The 18,289-nt window shown below is 46.0% G+C and overlaps 1 protein-coding gene across 2 annotated transcripts in view; it reads right to left on the bottom strand.

Annotated features, from left to right (window-relative positions):
• The window catches only part of ammecr1 (AMMECR nuclear protein 1), a 110,104-nt gene that overhangs the window by 10,149 nt on the left and 81,666 nt on the right, over positions 1 to 18,289 (bottom strand). The gene's annotated exons all lie outside the window — the stretch shown is intronic.

The following is an 18,289-nucleotide window of genomic DNA, read 5'->3' as shown; positions in this document are numbered from 1 at the left end:
GGTCGGAGTTAGCTCGGTGGGCTGAGTTTCCATGCTGTATCTCTAAACTAAACTAAATAGCCGATTGTTTTTTTTTTGATGGATCACAACAGCAGTCAGATAATTTTTGTTTTTGTACACTATCTTAGCTCATTATCTTCATAAGACCATTAACTGGATCCTGACCTCAGGTGCTGTCTGTGTGGAGTTTGCATGTTCTCTCTGTGACCGCGTGGGTTTCCTCCCGCATCCCAAAGACGTGCGGGTTTGAAGGTTAATCAGCGTCTGTAAATTACCCCTAGTGTGTAGGGAGTGGATGAGAAAGTGGGGTAACATAGAACCAAGTGTGAACGGGTGATCGATGTTCAATGTGGACTCTGTGGGCCAAAGGGTCCGTTTCCATCCTGTAACTATATACTTTAAAATTAAAACTTGATTAATGAAGTTTCCTGTATCCACTACCACTCTCAAACACAAACAATGGCTCTGGTTACTGGCCAAGCGCAGGAAGATGGGGTTAATATGGATGTGTGCTCAATGGTTAGTATGGACATGATGGGCCAAATGGAGTGCTTCCTTGCTATATGACACCATGACTTGCACTTATTAAGCATTCTTCACAATGTCCAAATATCTCAAATCACCTTACAGTGTACTGAAATGTAGAAAAGCTTGTGCACAAAGTAAACTCACACAAACAGCAAGGTGACATTAAGAACATTTGCTTTGACAGTATTGACTGAGGAATGAAAGCAAGATAATTTTCTCACAAAGGGAGGGTTGGAATGAGGCGAGGTGGGTGGCAGTTGCTAGTTGTCCCATTAACACAATCCTCGAATGAACAGAGCAACAAATCAACCTGGTACCTCATTGTAATTTTACAGCTACCCTACTGTCCGATTCACCACTACCCCATTGTGGACATTGGTCGATGGAACTGATGCCTCACAATGCTGAGAACTACTGAGGAGGTAGAACTCCGGAGTCGTCTTAGGAAGTTCGGCATGTTGTCAACAACTCTCACCAACTTCTATAGATGCGCTGTAGCAAATTCGCAAACCATCGGGCCTCAATTTCTGGAGAGCTTTCACCGATTATAATGCCGTTAGACCACTACCATTTATTATAGTCCAATTTCATCATCATCACTTTTTCCAGATATAGGTTTGAGATACACAACCACTGCACAGGTCAAAACTGTTTACATGCTGGTAGACACGAAGAGGGTTCTCCTAAACTTTTACAGGTGCACGGTAGAGAGCATGCTGACTGGTTGGATCGTGGCCTGGTTCGGCAACTTGAACGTCCAGGAGCGAAAAAGACTACAAAAAGTTGTGACCACTGCCCAGTCCATCACCGGCTTTGACCTCCCTACCAGCGAAGGGATCTATCGCAGTCGCTGCCTCAAAAATACAGCCAACATCATCAAGGACCCACACCATCCTGGCCACACGCTCATTCCACCATTGCCATCAGGAAGAAGGTACAGGAGCCTGAAAACTGTAACATCTAGGTTCAGGAACAGCTTCTTCCCCACAGCCATCAGGCTATTAAACACAACAATGAATAAGCTCTGAGCTCTGAACTGCAAAAGACTATATTATTATTGCACTATATTTGTTATTTATTGAACTTTTTCTTTCTCTTTCTCCGTTATATACTATGTTTACATATTCACATATTCTGTTGTGCTGCAGCAAGTAAGAATATCATTGTCCCATCCGGGACATATGACAATAAAAACACTCTTGACTCGACACAAGCTGCAGGCGCTGGTTCACATCTGAGCAGAGATTACTTTATATCCAAGCTAGATTACTCCAGCACATTGTGTCTGTTTGCAAACCATTTATATTCTTCACATACTAATTTATACCTACGAGCCAGGTTCCAAATCACAATAAGAGCATAAGGTGACGGTGAAAAGATTTAATAGGAATCTATGGGGTAACTTTGTCACACAAAGGGTGGTGGGTGTATGGAACAAGCTGCCAGAAGAGCAGAAGAGGTAGTTGAGGTAGGGACTATCCCAACATTTAAGAAACAAATAGACAGGTACATGGATAGGACAGGTTTAGAGGGATATGGGCCAAACGCAGGCAGGTGGGGCTGGTGTAGATGGGACATGTTGGCCGGTGTGGGCAAGTTGGGCCAGAGGGCCTGTTTCCACACTCTATACATACACATATTGAAGTCATAATCCTTTTACTCTTATTCTACTTCGTGAAATTCCCCTTCCTCTTACCTCATTCATTTATCAGGGAGCGGGGCGGGTGTGGAAGAGGGGGAGAGCAGGAAAAACAGCAAACTCAGTGGATGTGTCACAGGTCAGAACTGTATTTGGTTTTCACCTGTCTGTGGTTCCACATTCTTCAAATGTAAAAGAGGAAGGGAGAGGATTTGGACTTGTCAGGAAGAACACAAAGGCAATAACAGGAGGAAATAACCGGAGCAGGAAATTTGGACTTCCATGCTGCCTTTCATGGAATAACCAATCTCAAATGCATTCCAAAGGTTTTAATCTCAGTTCTACAGCAGGAAATGTTACTAGTGCAGGAAAGTAACATAAACACGGGTGGCACGGTGGCACAGCGGTAGAGTCGCTGCCCCACATCACCAGAGACCTGGATTCCATCCTCACTACGGGCGCTGTCTGTACGGCGTTTGTACGTTCTCCCCGTGACCTGCGTGGGTTTTCCCCGGGAGATCCAGTTACCTCCCACACTCCAAAGACGTGCAAGTTGGTAGGTTAACTGGCTTGGTATAAATGTAAATTGTCCCGGGTGCACGTCGTGTCGTGTTAATGTGCGGGGATCGCTGGTCGGCGCACTCAGTGGGCCGTAGGGCCTGTTTCCGCGCTGTCTCGGTACATGGAGAATGCTGTGGGACTTTTATAATGGCCGGGCTCATGGCTTCACAGTCATAAGAGCGAACCTCAAATGGCGCCTTGCCTCTCAGATCAAGGAGAGGGAGACCAGAATGAAATGCAACCAAAACTGGAGGGAAAACAGCCACAGTTAGAAATAAGCGAGTTAGAAATAGTAACCTTGGATTCCATACAAAGCAATGCAGACCCTCATGGTTAACTCCAGCATTACACTCGTTGCCACTTCAAGTAGATCAAGAATAATAAGTAGATCAGGAGGTTGTTTAACTGAGATTGATTCGTAGAGATAGAAAACACAACTGTGGTGCCTGAAGAAAATGTGGATTGTACTTAAAACTGACATCTGGGATATTGTCCCAAACGCTGGAACAACACGCCCTGTACATTCTGAAGTTCAGATGTAGAGTCCATCCGCTTGAGTAATGAACTCTGTCAGGGACTCCAAAATGGGAAAGACGGGAGAAGAAAAGGTAGGTGCAGAATACATTTACCCTAATTCAATGGCAGTGAAGTTTAGGTTTTCACTGTGTACGATAGGTAAGAAAAATGGTTCATGTTTAAGAGACTGGGCAACTCCTTAAAGTGGGGGGGGGGGGGGGGGGGGGGGCAGGGAAAAGTAGTAGCAACAATTGGTGGGTCTTATCCGTTGCTCCAGCGTTACATGCTAGTGTGGTGGTTGCATGTTTAAGTGAGAGCAAGGCGGTTATGGAATCCGTTCAACCTACCGGGCACGTCATTGAGATGCCCGAGTAGCTCATTATCAACTGCAAAATCCACCCCATGAAGACTGTTAACGCCCTCCCTAAACATTATTCCCTTATCATGAATCTATACACTGTCAATGGATCATGTATTGTCTATCTGCTGACTGGTTAGCACGCAACAAAAAGCTTTTCACTGTACCTCGGTATACGTGACAATAAACTAAACGGAACGGTGATCCTCTTCTGGTTTGGTTTCCACAAGGCAATTTTGCAGGAGCACTTCAATTCCTCCTCCCATTCCCAATCTGACCTTTCTGTCCTGGGCCTCCTCCATTGTCAGAGTGAGGCCCAGCGCAAATTGGAGGAACAGCACCTCATATTTCCCTTGGGTAGATTACACCCCAGCGGTATGAACGTTGACTTCTCTAATTTCCGATAGCCCTTGCTTTCTCTCTCCATCCCCTTCCCAGTTCTCCCACTAGCCTTACTGTCTCCGCCTACATTCTATCGTTGTCCTGCCCCCTCCCCAGACATCAATCTGAAGAAGGGTCCTGACCCGAAACGTCACCCAGTCCCTTTCTCTAGAGATGCTGCCTCACCCGCTGAGTTACTCCAGCATTTTGTGTCTACCTTCCAGAAGGCAATTGTTCTCTGAGCTGACCTTCGCACTTAAGGTGGCAATGTAAATGGCAGAGTACCCAAGCTCCTAAGCTATGAATGAGGAGCAAGATTCAGACCTGTTGCTGCTGCGGCTGTCTGCAAGGGTCCTCGAGGTTTGAGGTCAACCTTCGTTGCCCCCACTCCAGAATAAACCACATTCACTCAACTTCCGTCATGAACCTGCGGTAAATGGACAAGGCTTGTGAATGTGCAGACTCAGAGGCTTTGTTAACTTATTCACTTTTTATGTTTCCCTACCATTAACTGGCTCACCTGAAATCACTAACTTTATCCTTCCATCTTTCGTTGTAACATTTGTAAATTCTCCATTTCTTAGACTTTGGTCTCCTTCCCCAATATTCCCACATACCTCCAGAATCATGACCAGTTCTTCCCAGCTGGTATCAGGCAACTGGTCCTCTCATCAGCTAGAGTGTGGTCCTAACCCATCACTTACAGGAGACCGTGGAACTAACTTTAATTGGACTTCATTGATACAGTGCCCTCCATAATGTTTGGGACAAAGACCCATCATTTATATATTTGCCTCTGTACCACAATTTGAGATTTGTAATAGAAATAAATTCACATGTGGTAAAAGTGCACATTGTCAGATTTTATTAAAGGCCATTTTTATACATTTTGGTTTCACCATATAGAAATTACAGCTGTGTTTATACATAGTCCCCCCATTTCAGGGCACCATAATGTTTGGGACACATGGCTTCACAGGAGTTTGTAATTGCTCAGGTGTGTTTAATTGCCCTAATTGTTTAATTGCCTCCTCAACACCAAGTCTTCCCTCCAGCCTTTCCATCACTCTTGTAAACTTTTATTGGTGTTTATCAACATGAGGACCAAAATTATGCCAATGAAAGTCAAAAAAGCCATTATGAGACTGAGAAACAAGAATAAAACTGTTAGAGACATCAGCCAAACCTTAGGCTTACCAAAATCAACTGTTTGGAAGATCATTAAGTAGAAAGAGAGCACTGGTGAGCTTACTAATCGCAAAGGGACTGGCAGGCCAAGGAAGACCCCCACAGCTGATGACAGAAGAATTCTCTCTATAATAAAGAAAAATCCCCAAACACCTGTCCGACAGATCAGAAACACTCTTCAGGAGTCAGGTGTGGATTTGTCAATGACCACTGTCCACAGAAGACTTCATGAACAGAAATACAGAGGCTACACTGCAAGATGCAAACCACTGGTTAGCCGCAAAAATAGGATGGCCAGGTTACAGTTTGCCAAGAAGTACTTAAAAGTGCAACCACAGTTCTGGAAAAAAGGTCTTGTGGACAGATGAGACAAAGATTAACTTATATCAGAGTGATGGCAAGAACAAAGTATGGAGGAGAGAAGGAACTGCTCTAGATCCAAAGCATAACACTTCATCTGTGAAACACGGTGGTGGGGTGTTATGGCCTGGGCATGTATGGCTGCTGAAGGTACTGCCTCACTTATCTTCATTGATGATACAACTGCTGATGGTAGTAGCATAATTAATTCTGAAGTGTATAGACACATCCTATCTGCTCAAGTTCAAACAAATGCCTCAAAACTCATTGGCCGGCGGTTCATTCTACAGCAAGACAATGATCCCAAACATACTGCTAAAGCAACAAATTAGTTTTTCGAAGCTAAAAAATGGTCAATTCTTGAGTGGCCAAGTCAATCACACGATCTGAACCCAATTGAGCATTATATGCTGAAGAGAAAACTGAAGGGGACTAGCCCCCAAAACAAGCATAAGCTAAAGATGGCTGCAATACAGGCCTGGCAGAGCATCACCAGAGAAGACACCCAGCAACTAGTAATGTCCATGAATCGCAGACTTCAAGCAGTCATTGCATGCAAAGGATATGCACCAAAATACTAAACATGACTACTTTCATTTACATGACATTGCTGTGTTTCAAACAATATGGTGCCCTGAAATGGGGGGACTATATATAAACACTGCTGTAATTTCTACATGGTGAAACCAAAATGTATAAAAATGGCCTTTATTAAAATCTGACAACGTGCACTTTAACCACATGTGATTTTTTTTCTATTACAAATCTCAAATTGTGGAGTACAGAGGCAAATAAATAAATGATGGGTCTTTGTCCCAAACATTACGGAGGGCACTGTGCATCCTGCACTAAACGTTATATCTGCGCATTGTGGACAGCTTGATTGTATTCATGAATAGTCTCTTGTTTGACTGGACAGCACGCCAACAAAAACGTTTCACTGTACATCAGTACTTGTGAGAATAATAATGGAAAGTAAACTGTCTACGAATGTTTGAAAGATTAGACAGTAACTGTACATCATTAGTCAGGGTATCGAGTACGGAAGATGGCATGTTATGCCACAGTTGTACAAGACTTTAGTGAGGGCGCATTTGAAGTACTATGCTCAGTTTTGGTCACCCTGCTCTCGGGAAGATGTTGTTAAGAAGGAAAGAGTGCAGAGGAGATTTACAAGGATGCTGCCAGGACTTGAATGGCTGAGCTATAGGGAGGAGCTGGGGCTTTATTCGTCGGAGTGCTGGAAGATTAGGGGTGATAATACAGAGGTGTACAAGACCATGAGGGGAATGTCTTTTACTCAGAAAGGGGAAATAGAGAACCAGAGGATACAAGTTTAATATGAGAGGGGAAAGATTTAATAGGAGCCTAAGGAGTAACGTTTTCACTCGGAGGGTGGTAGGTAAATGGAATGAACTACCCAAGGAGGTAGTTGAAGAAAGTACAAGAACAACATTTAGAGGTACATGGATAGGAAAGATTTGGAGGGATATGGGCCGAAGGGCCTGTTTCAATGCCGCATGACTATGACTATAAATTCCACCCTTATTTCCCCACAGGAATGCAAGATGCATCATGTCTGAACTACGTGATTTATTCACTTTAGTTAAATCCAGCTTTCTAATATCAGACATGAGACAGGAAAAAACTGAAGAGAAAGAGATAGATTTTGAAATTCGGCAAGGCCCCACCGCCGCCGCGAGGCCCCACCGCCGCCGCGAGGCCCCACCGCCGCCGCGAGGCACACCACGCCGCACACGGGCCCATCCGCCCGGAGGCCCCACCCGCCGCGGGAGGGCACCCCACAACGCCCGACCACGCCGCGCGAGGCCCCACCGCCGCCGCGGGGCCCCACCGCCGCCGCGAGGCCCCACCGCCGCCGGGAGGCCCCACCGCCGCCGGGAGGCCCCACCGCCACCGGGAGGCCCCACCGCCGCCGGGAGGCCCCACCGCCGCCGGGAGGCCCCACCGCCGCCGGGAGGCACAAAATTTGGCCAGTCCTCCTCCATTTCCCCCCCGTGGACAGGACCAGAGTCCAGAGTCAGTCCAGGATCGGCTCTTCCTCACCGGAGACCACGGCTTTAAGTTGTTGTAGGCCGCAGGCCGGCGGTCGAGATTTAAAGTCTCCGCCGCAGCCAGAAGCACCGTAGACTGCAGGGCCGGCGGTCGAAGCTCCCCTCCAGGGGTGATGTTAAGTTCATGCCGGGCCCGCGGTAGAAGTTGGCCGCGGGCCGGCAGTGGTGGCTTCTTCTTCCCCCCCCCGGGTCCCCCACGAGGGATCCCGAGCTGTAGACGCCGCACCAGCTGGAGCTCTGCAGACCGCGGCTTCAGGCTGCGACTTCAGGCTGCCGGCTGCCCCGGGCCAGCGAAACGGAGCGCTCCCCTCCAGCGAGCCCCAGCGAGGGCTCGCCCGCTCCACGCCGAGAGTCCACGCTGCGCCCGCCGCTGAAGCCCCGGGCGCGTCTCCGGGAAAGGCCGCGCCGATCCTTGATGTTAGGCCACGGGGGAGGCGACCAAAGCGGTTTACCCCTTACCCCCCCACACCACCACCCACACAAAAGACACCGAGAAACATCAAACACATACTTTAAAATATACTAAAAAAAAAAAAAAGTTGAAAAAACTAACGCGCTGCTGACATGGCTGCTGCCAGAGCAGCGCCCCCTTTGATGCCTCCTGGATCGCCGCGTAGAACCCCGGCCGGTGCCTCGCGAGTAGAAGCCCGGGTCGGACGAAGCAGCTAACGACGCCCGCGGCTGGGCACCACGGAGGCCGTGAAGTGCGGCGTCAATAGCAGTGAAGCCTCGCGACGATGGGGTCACGGCGGCGATGACCCACCGAACCTCAAAATCTGTGGATCCACGGAGAAATGTCATGCCTGTAATATGGCACCAAACCAGGGCGCAGTACTTGGCGGCTGAGAACACCAGGGCCACTGTGGACATGCGCAGTGTCTTCGTCGTGGCTCCCCATGTGGTGCCGGGCTAGACGGCGTATCAGTGTGGCACGGGCACTTGTCTTTGCCTTGGCACCTTCCAGGTGTTGTTTGAATGACAACGTTCTGTCGAGCTTCACACCGAGGTACGTGGGGACGGGCTTGGACCGTAACCGGGCGTTATCCACCATGACGTTCACCTCGCGGGTCGCTTCCCTGTTGTTGAGGTGGAACATTGAAGATGTTGCTTTACCCATGCTGAGCTTGAGGCGCCAGTTCCTCAGGTATGAAGACAGGATGTTCATGTCTTCAGAGGCCCTCTTCTGCTGCTTCCCAGGACGGCTTTACTGAGTAGGATGGCCAGGTCCTCAGCATAGCCATACTTCTTTGACTGGGTTGCAGGCAGGTCATGGATGTAGATGTTGAACAGCATTGGTGCCAGCACTGAGCCCTGAGGGACGCCATTCTTAAGTTTCCTCACCCTGCTGCATTGCCGAGTTAACTCTAGCGTTAAGACTCCAGTGTCAGAGCAGTACAGTTCCACCTGACCCCAGTATGTCTCATACTACCACCTTCTACAATACAAGATCACAATTCTGATAATTACTGCGGACTGAGCGGCTAAACTATGGGAACGGACAATTCCTGGCAGCAAGATTTGCTCCTCTGTAGGTGTTTCTGGTCCACAACTCTCAGAACTATTGATACATTTCCATTATCCAATTTGTGAAATTGGTTGATGAAAATGAACAACTGATTCAACATCAACTGAAACAGAGGAGACATGTTCGACCACTCAAGGCACGGTGGCGCAGCGGTAGAGTTGCTGCCTTACTGCGCCAGAGACCTGGGTTCAATCCTGACCACGGGTGCTGTCTGTACGGAGTCTGTACCGACCGCATGGGCTACCTCATGGTGCACCAGTTTCCTCCCACATTCCTAAGGTATGTAGTTTAATTGGCTTCTGTAAATTCCCCCTCGTGTGTAGGATGCCAAACTGGGATAACATAGTGTATGAGTGATAGTTGGGCGGAAGGGCCCATTCCTTCTCTCTAGTGATGCTGCCTGTCCCGCTGAGTTACTCCAGCATTTTGTGTTTATATAATGTATTTACATTTGGATAATTGACTAGCAGCCAATATCTAACTGAGCTTTGGCTGGGCTGGAATATTGAAAGTAATGCAATAGTGTCCAAAATCCTTTGTCTTGACCTTTGCAGTTAATTCATTCTGTGATTGTAATGAGCATGAAACAATGTGGAGTAAACTGTACTTGGAGAAAACAGTGGAAAGTATTGGTTTTATGTTTTTCCTCATAACTCTCCTCCCACTTGCTTTCACCCGACATGCTTTAACTGTATTCCCTTCCTCTATCTGAAGTTTGCAGAGTGACTCTGCATCCAAAAGTGGCACATTATAGACCATAGTGTGAATGTTGAGTAGGAAAATATTGCATTCAATGCCACGGCTGATAGATAAGCTGACTTGCTCAGCAGTGTTTCTACAGGGGCAGCAAGGTGGTGCAGTGGTAGAGTTGCTGCCTTGTAGTGCCAGAAACCCATGTTCGATCCTGACTACGGGTGCTGTCTGTACAGAGTTTGTACATTCACCTGCGTGTGTTTTCACCGGGATCTCCGGTTCCCACCCACACTCCAAAGACGTACAGGTTTGTAGGCTAATTGGCTTGGTATAATTGTAAATTATCCCTCGTGTGTGTAGGATTGTGTTGATGTGCAGGGATCGTTGGTTGGTACGGACTCAGTGGGTCGAAGGGCCTGTTTCTGAGCAGCATCTTTGAACTAAACTAAAGATGGAAAGCAGCACTTGAAAACGATTGCTATTTATAATTGTGTGTGTGTGTGTGCTCCTTCCTGGAACTTCATTAGTTCCAGGAAGGGGGGACTTGATAGAGGTCTTTAAAATGATGAGAGGGATAGACAGAGTTGATGTGATCAAGCTTTTCCCTTTGAGAATAGGGAAAGATTCAAACAAGAGGACATGACTTCAGAATTAAGGGACAGAAGTTTAGGGGTAACATGAGGGGGAACTTCTTTACTCAGAGAGTGGTAGCGGTGTGGAATGAGCTTCCAGTGGAAGTGGTGGCGGCAGGTTCGTTGGTATCATTTAAAAATAAATTGGATAGGCATATGGATGAGAAGGGAATGGAGGGTTATGGTATGAGTGCAGGCAGGTGGGACTAAGGGAAAATAATTGTTCGGCACGGACTTGTAGGGCCGAGATGGCCTGTTTCCGTGCTGTAATTGTTATATGGTTATATTAGTAATTTTGTATTTCATTCTTATCCTAAACGTGGAGCCAGCATTAAATCCTAAAGCTTCACAACTACAATGAGGAGAAACACAAGGAGAAGATAGATGAATGAGAATATGAAAAGTCTTGATAACGTGTGTAATTACAAGATCAATTGGTGTTGTAAAATTAATATTTTCCTCACATTTTCCTGCTTTTTAAAGTCTGTGACCGATCTCGCTCCTAAAATGTCTGATGGATGTATGAATGTTAAGATTGAACCGGCTTATTAGTGACAACGTTTAGGGCAGTACAGTGGTGCATCTGCTGCAGCTGCTGCTTCCCAACACCAGAGACCCAGGTTAGATCCCAACCTCGGGTGCTGTTTGTGTGGAGTTCGTACATGGAATTCTCTGCCACAGATTGCAGTGGAGGCCAATTCACTGGATGTTTTCAAGAAAGAGTTAGATTTAGCTGTCAGGGCAAAGGGAATCAAGGGATATGGGGAAAAAGCCGGAACGGGATACTATTTTGGACGATCAGCCATGATTATATTCAATGGCAGTGCTGGCTCGAAGGGCCGAGTGGCCTACTCCTGCCCCTATTTTCTATGTTCTATTTCTAAAAGTCCGAGAAGGTGAATATTTACGGCAACACCCGCATGTTATGGGCCTGCAGTTATACATTTCACATTGATACATGGTCAATTGAAATGTTTTACAGAAGAATTTTTAAGCAATATTGAAAACATCTTGTATATTCATACAACTCTCAGCACAATGGCGCAGCGGGTAGGCCTGCAGTCTCACAGTGCCACCGACCCAGGTTCGATCCCGACCTCGGGTGCTGTCGGTGTGGAGTTTTCACGTTCTCCCTGTGACTGCTTGGGTTCTCCAGTTTCCTCCCATAACCCAAAGACATGTGCGTTTGTAAGTTAATTGGCCTCTGCAAATTGCCCCAAGTGTGTAGGGAGTGGATGAGATAGTGGGATAACAGAACTAGTGTGAATGGATTATCAAAGGTCGGTGTGAAGTCGGTTGGCCGATGGGCCTGTTTCCATGCTGTACCTCGGAACTAAACAAAAAAACTCTGCAGGTAAAATTTAACATTAATTATCAGTTGCAAGTTTAATACCTATAAACAAAGGTTTGAAAGTACGAATGAAGTCACGATACATAGAAACCATGTTTGTTGCGAAAAGGCAAAAAGGATTTACTGCTATGTCAACAAGAACAAGCAAACAGAGTTTATAATGGTACCTCAACAAGGTCATTTCTTTTATTGCACAGCTTATGATAATTACTGGGGCATTTGACGTCTTGTGATTGCTATGCTCCAAACCTCAACTAAGAATCAACCTGAAACTTTCTTGGTTTCTTGGTCCTCCAAAATATTCCAAATGGAATTTAAACTGGAGGTGGTGGAGGGAGGACTTAAGCCAGAAAGGGTTTTTGGGAAGAAAGATGAAATGTTTTTATTTGTGCATGGGTCCCATGCTGCAACTGCGTAGTCCAAATGAGGTCTAACCAGGGTGAAGTATAGCTTCTCCTTGACAGAAGTTGAACAATGATGAAAGTTGCGCCTCAGAAAATTTAGGACACCTGTTGCTTTCACCGTTGCATGATGTGTCTGACCATTCCAACTTTAATTCTGTTTCTTGACACATGAATATCTCAACCAAAATATGTCCCTTTTTTTTCCTCTTTAAGTAAGCCATGGTGTGACAATTTACTGGAAAATGCAAACAGAATGACACCATGTAAAAGACACTTGGACAGGTACATGGATAGGAGAGGTTTAGATGGACATGGCCCAATTCTTGGAGTATCTTGGTCAGCGTGGAAGAGTTGAGACAAAGGGCCTGTGTTAGTGCAGTAGGACTATGATCTGCAACCTGAAGAATTGTAAATGTTCTTCAGACTGAATAAGGTGATCCCTTTGAATTGCATGGTGAGAATTAATCATTTTCATGTAGTTCCTCCCCAGGTAGCATTCCATGCCTGTGACATGGAGACATGAACCATGAAGACAAGATGGCACAGCGGTCTGCCTCACAGCGTCCGAGACCCAGGTTCAATCCTGACTACAGGTTCTGTTTGTACGTTCTCCCTGTCACCTGCGTGGGGATTCTCCAGGTGCTCCGGTTTACTTCCACACTCCAAAGATGTACAGGTTTGTAGGTTTTGGTAAAATTGTAAATTGTCCCTCATGTACGGGGTGATCGCTGATCGGCGCGGACTTGGTGGACCGAAAGGCCTGTTTCTACGCTGTATCTCTAAAGTCTAAAGTAAACAGTTCGTAACCCGATGTCGGAAATGTGGCTGCCTGGTAACATGTTTAAATAAAATATAGGCCAGCTAAGGACAATATAGGCCAGCTAAGGACAAGAGGCCAGCTGAGGACAACAGAGGCCAGCTGAGGACAACAGAGGCCAGCTGAGAACATAGAGGCCAGCTGAGAACAACAGAGGCCAGCTGAGAACACAGAGGCCAGCTGAGAACAACAGAGGCCAGCTGAGGACAACAGAGGCCAGCTGAGGACAACAGAGGCCAGCTGAGGACAACAGAGGCCAGCTGAGAACAACAGAGGCCAGCTGAGAACACAGAGGCCAGCTGAGGACAACAGAGGCCAGCTGAGAACAACAGAGGCCAGCTGAGAACAACAGAGGCCAGCTGAGAACACAGAGGCCAGCTGAGGACAACAGAGGCCAGCTGAGAACAACAGAGGCCAGCTGAGGACATAGAGGCCAGCTGAGGACAACAGAGGCCAGCTGAGGATAACAGAGGCCAGCTGAGGACAACAGAGGCCAGCTGAGGATAACAGAGGCCAGCTGAGGACACAGAGGCCAGCTGAGGACAACAGAGGCCAGCTGAGGACAACAGAGGCCAGCTGAGGATAACAGAGGCCAGCTGAGGACACAGAGGCCAGCTGAGGACAACAGAGGCCAGCTGAGGACAACAGAGGCCAGCTGAGAACAACAGAGGCCAGCTGAGGATAACAGAGGCCAGCTGAGAACACAGAGGCCAGCTGAGAACACAGAGGCCAGCTGAGAACAACAGAGGCCAGCTGAGGACAACACCACAAACGGAGTTATCACATGAAAGGCCTAGATAGAGTGAATGTGGAGAAGATGTTTTCACTAGTGGGAGACTCCAGGAGCAGAGGTCATAGCCTCAGAATAAAAACAACGTTCCTTAAGGAAGGAGATGAGGAGGAATTTCTTTAGTCAGAGGGTGGTGAACCCGTGGAATTCATTGCCACAGAAGGCTGTGGAGACCAAGTGAATGGATATTTTTTAAGGCAGAGATAGATAGGTTCTTGATTAGTACGGGTATCAGAGGTTATGGGGAGAAGGCAGGAGAATGGGGTTAGGAGGGAGAGATAGATCAGCCATGATTGGATGGCGGAGTAGACTTGATGGGCCAAATGGCCTAACTCTGCTCCTATCGCTTAAGACCTTATGACATGGCAGAAAATGCAACAGCCGGCAAATCTATGAACGCCACAACTCCAGATGTGAACTCCAGAGTAAATGAGCATTCTTGCAACGGATTTGGGCATGCATGAAAAACAAACAGGGAGCAAAAACATGCACCATGCATTCGGCACAACGCATGCACGGGGCGACGCCTGCATGGCCGTGAGTAGTCGCCCAAAGAGTCGTGCCTTTTTCTGGTCGCCGCTGGATTTTTAACATGTTGAAAAATTTTCGGCGACCTGCTTGCGACTATGACGGGTGTCGAAAAAAATCGCGTAAGTGGGACACATAGGAATTCATGGTAAACCAATTGTGAAGACTAAAGAACATTCAACATTGATATCACTCTGCTCCACCTGAATCCTACCATTGCAATGAATAAAAGCAGGACTATTTACCAGGTTCCTAGTGTGCGCATGTTCAGTAAAACACCCATCTTGTTTGGAATGCAGTGCAGTTATGCTTGGACCTTGTTGTAAGACTTTAACAAAACATCCCAAAATTAGTCAAAATGTCTTTATTAATATATTCAATTGATTCAATAAAAGCAACTCCCTGTGAATCAAGCAAGGACAAGCAAATCCTTGGCTGGAAATTTATATTCTAGATTAATTGATCTACAATTAATCCATGATGCTGCTCAGAGCACAACACTCAGAATGAACTGCTACATTTGGCAGAATAATTTGAAATGAAGCTGAGATAGACATCAAATGCTGGAGTAACTCAGCGGGACGGGCAGCATCTGTGGAGAGAAGGAATGGGTGACGTTTCGGGTCGACACCCTTCTTCAGACGCAAAAAGTCACCCATTCCTTCTCTCCGGAGATGCTGCCTGTCCCACTGAATTACTCCAGCATCCGGTGTTTATCTTCAGTGCACACTAGCATCTGCAGTTTTGCCACATTTTGAAATGAAGCTATATGGTCAACCAAAGCAGTGATCTTTCAGTGCAGGACGGAACTGCAGATGCTGGTTTAAATCAAAGGTAGACACAAAATGCTGGAGTAACTCAGCGGGGCAGGCAGCATCTCTGGAGAGAAGGAATGGGTGACGTTTCGGGTTGAGTCTGTCTTCAGTCTGAAGAAGGGTCTCGACCCGAAACGTCACCCATTTCTTCTCTCCAGAGATGCTGCCTGCCCCGCTGAGTTACTCCAGCATTTTGTGTCTACCACAGGTACCATCGTGATATAGGAACAGCCTTGCAAGCCATCGTAAGAACAAAGGACTTCCTCTTTAAGTAGATTGTGCCAACTCTGTTTAATCTTTTTGACCAGTCCGTTTCCACAGCATGAAGCTCCTTTTCACTGGCTAATTGCAGCGAATGCATATCAGGATTCCCAAGTGACTTAACTGCCTACATGAAATTCTAATCAAAAATTACGTTTTGACTGCCAAGACACGAAATGCGACAGCAACTCAGCTGGTCAGGCAGCATCTCTGGAGAAAAGGAATAGCTGACATTTCAGATCGGAACCAGTCTTGAGTCTGAAGAAGGCTTCAAACCACAAACGTCACCTATTCCTTTTTTCCAGAGGTTGCCTGGCCCGCTGAGTTGCTCCAGTATTTTGTGTCTATCTGCGGTACAGACAATAGACAATAGGTGCAGGAGTAGGCCATTCGGCCCTTTGAGCCAGCATCTCCATTCAATGTGATCATGGCTGATCATCCACAATCAGCACCCCGTTCCTGCCCTCTCCCCATATCGCTTGACTCCACAATCTTTAAGAGCCCAATCTAGCTCTCTCTTGAAAGTATCCAGAGAACCGGCCTCCCAAATTCACAGACTCACAACTCTGTGTGAAAAAGTTTTTCCTCGTCTCCGTTCTAAATGGCTTACCCCTTATTCTTAAACTGTGGCCCCTGGTTCTGGACTCCCCCAACATTGGGAACATGTTTCCTGCCTCTAGCGTGTCCAAACCCTTAATAATCTTTTATGTTTCAATAAGATCCCCATCTCATCCTTCTAAACTCCAGAGTGTACATGCCCAGCCGCTCCATTCTCTCAGCATATGACAGTCCCGCCATCCCGGGAATTAACCTTGTAAACCTACGCTGCACTCCCTCAATAGCAAGAATGTCCTTCCTCAAATTAGGGGACCAAAACTGCACACAATACTCCAGGTGTGGACTACTCCAGGTGTGGAGTACTCCAGGTGCTAAAGCAGCATCTGTAGTATATTTGCTGTCACCTCACTCCTCACCAGCTTTATCCTCAGCAACGTAACTTTAAAAATAAAACATAACTACCTCCCAGTCACCAACCTCTCTACTATCATCAGTTTCACAGAACTCAAATTAATAAGAACATCCCTGTATGTTATATTTTCTCAACACTAATCCTTTTCCAAAGTGCTTAAAATGAAGTGATCATTAATGATTTTTATGCTAAAAAGTAACTTGGAAACGTACTTTGTTTCTAAACACAGCTGCAATAGTACGTCAAAGGCATCAAAGTTCATGTGGAGAAGGGATGAGAGGGAAAAATAGATCAGCAATGATCGAATAGCGGCACAGACTTGATGAACCAAATAGCCTAATTCTGAACCTATGCCTTAATGTTTTATGATCTTACAACTGTAGATAAATCTTTTCATGCGCCATATCCTTGACGCCCAGTTTGTATCTAGTTTTGGATTTATGTCAATTGTAAATGAGTATTGTACAAGCTGTACAAACATATTAATTTGGCAGTGTTGGCTACTCAAAGTGCCGGCTCTGCCAGTCAGTAAGATCATAGTTGATCGGACTACGGAATGGAGTGTCCAAAACACTGGCATCAGTCAGTCATCACACCCCAGAATGATTGGTTCCACAAAGATTCAGCCGGGAACTGTTGAACATTGACACTGATTTGACCATAACCTTAGTTCTGCATTCCTGCTGTTATCTTTCACTCGCGTATCATCAAGGATCTCCCTACCCCTTTAAAAACGTACAAAGGCACAACTTTCCATCACCATTTGAGGAACAGTGCTCCAAAAACTTGCGTCAAAGGTTGTTGTTTTCATTTGATGATCATGGGTGAATCTTATCGTTGGAGATCTTGGTTCTAGATTCTCCCATGAGGATATATTCTCGCTCCGTCCACCTTACCAAGGCCACATAGGATCTTGTTTCAATAATGCAAATAGACCTCACTTACCTAAACCCCACTGGGTACAAGCCTACCCCGTTTTAACTTTCATCATAAGGCAACATTGGCAATAGGAATCTAGTCAATCTTCACTGAACCACCACCAGTGCCATTACAACCTTCTCAACACAAAACAAAACGGTATTCCAGTATGGTCTCACCAATGTTCTACACCAATGAAGCATCAAGTTTCATTTTTGTGCATTCCCCTCGCGAGAAACGACAACACGGTTAACTTTCCTAATTATTTGCTGTATTTGTACAATAATCTTTTGGAAATAACCCAGATTCCTCTACATTCCAGAGGCCGGCAATGTCTCACAATTGAGACAATGCTTTTCCATTTTCCCTCTCAAAATAAAATTTTCACATTCCATCCCATTTGCCAACCCTTTGACCAGTCACAAGAGATGGATGACCCACCCCGATAGATGAAAATACAAAAACTATTTAGCACCATCGTTGCCCACAAAATAAACATGCATTTAGAAGTGTTATTGTCATAAGAAGATTGGACGTTTAGACAATGAAACTCAGTGTCCCAAGTTTTTTGACATGATGTACTGGTGCCTCCATTTTATGGAAATAATAAATATCTCAAATGTCAAACTTTTAAAAGTACATTTTAGTCACATATTACTGGAGTAGGGGATTTGTAATGGAAGATTTGCCTACTGTTCAACATCTGTCTGATGTGAATCAGAACCGATGAAGTCAAATGCTATCAGATTTGGAATGGCTTATATGATAATCTAAATCGACTAATCAAATACACAAGTTGAAAGGAGATATTTGCAGAGTCGGTGAATTTACAGCATGTTATAATTGTTACGCAGTTAGTAAACTAAATGTTGTGTTGTACATTTAAAAGCAGATTTATTTAAATAAACAAAATGCAGTGCTGGAGTAACTCAGAGGGTCAGGAAGCAGGGGATGGATAGGCAACGATTCGTCAGAACCT

Source organism: Amblyraja radiata, chromosome 12 (genome assembly GCF_010909765.2).
Source record: "Amblyraja radiata isolate CabotCenter1 chromosome 12, sAmbRad1.1.pri, whole genome shotgun sequence".
NCBI classification, from domain to species: domain Eukaryota; kingdom Metazoa; phylum Chordata; class Chondrichthyes; order Rajiformes; family Rajidae; genus Amblyraja; species Amblyraja radiata.
This window is presented reverse-complemented; position numbering and strand designations above follow the sequence as displayed.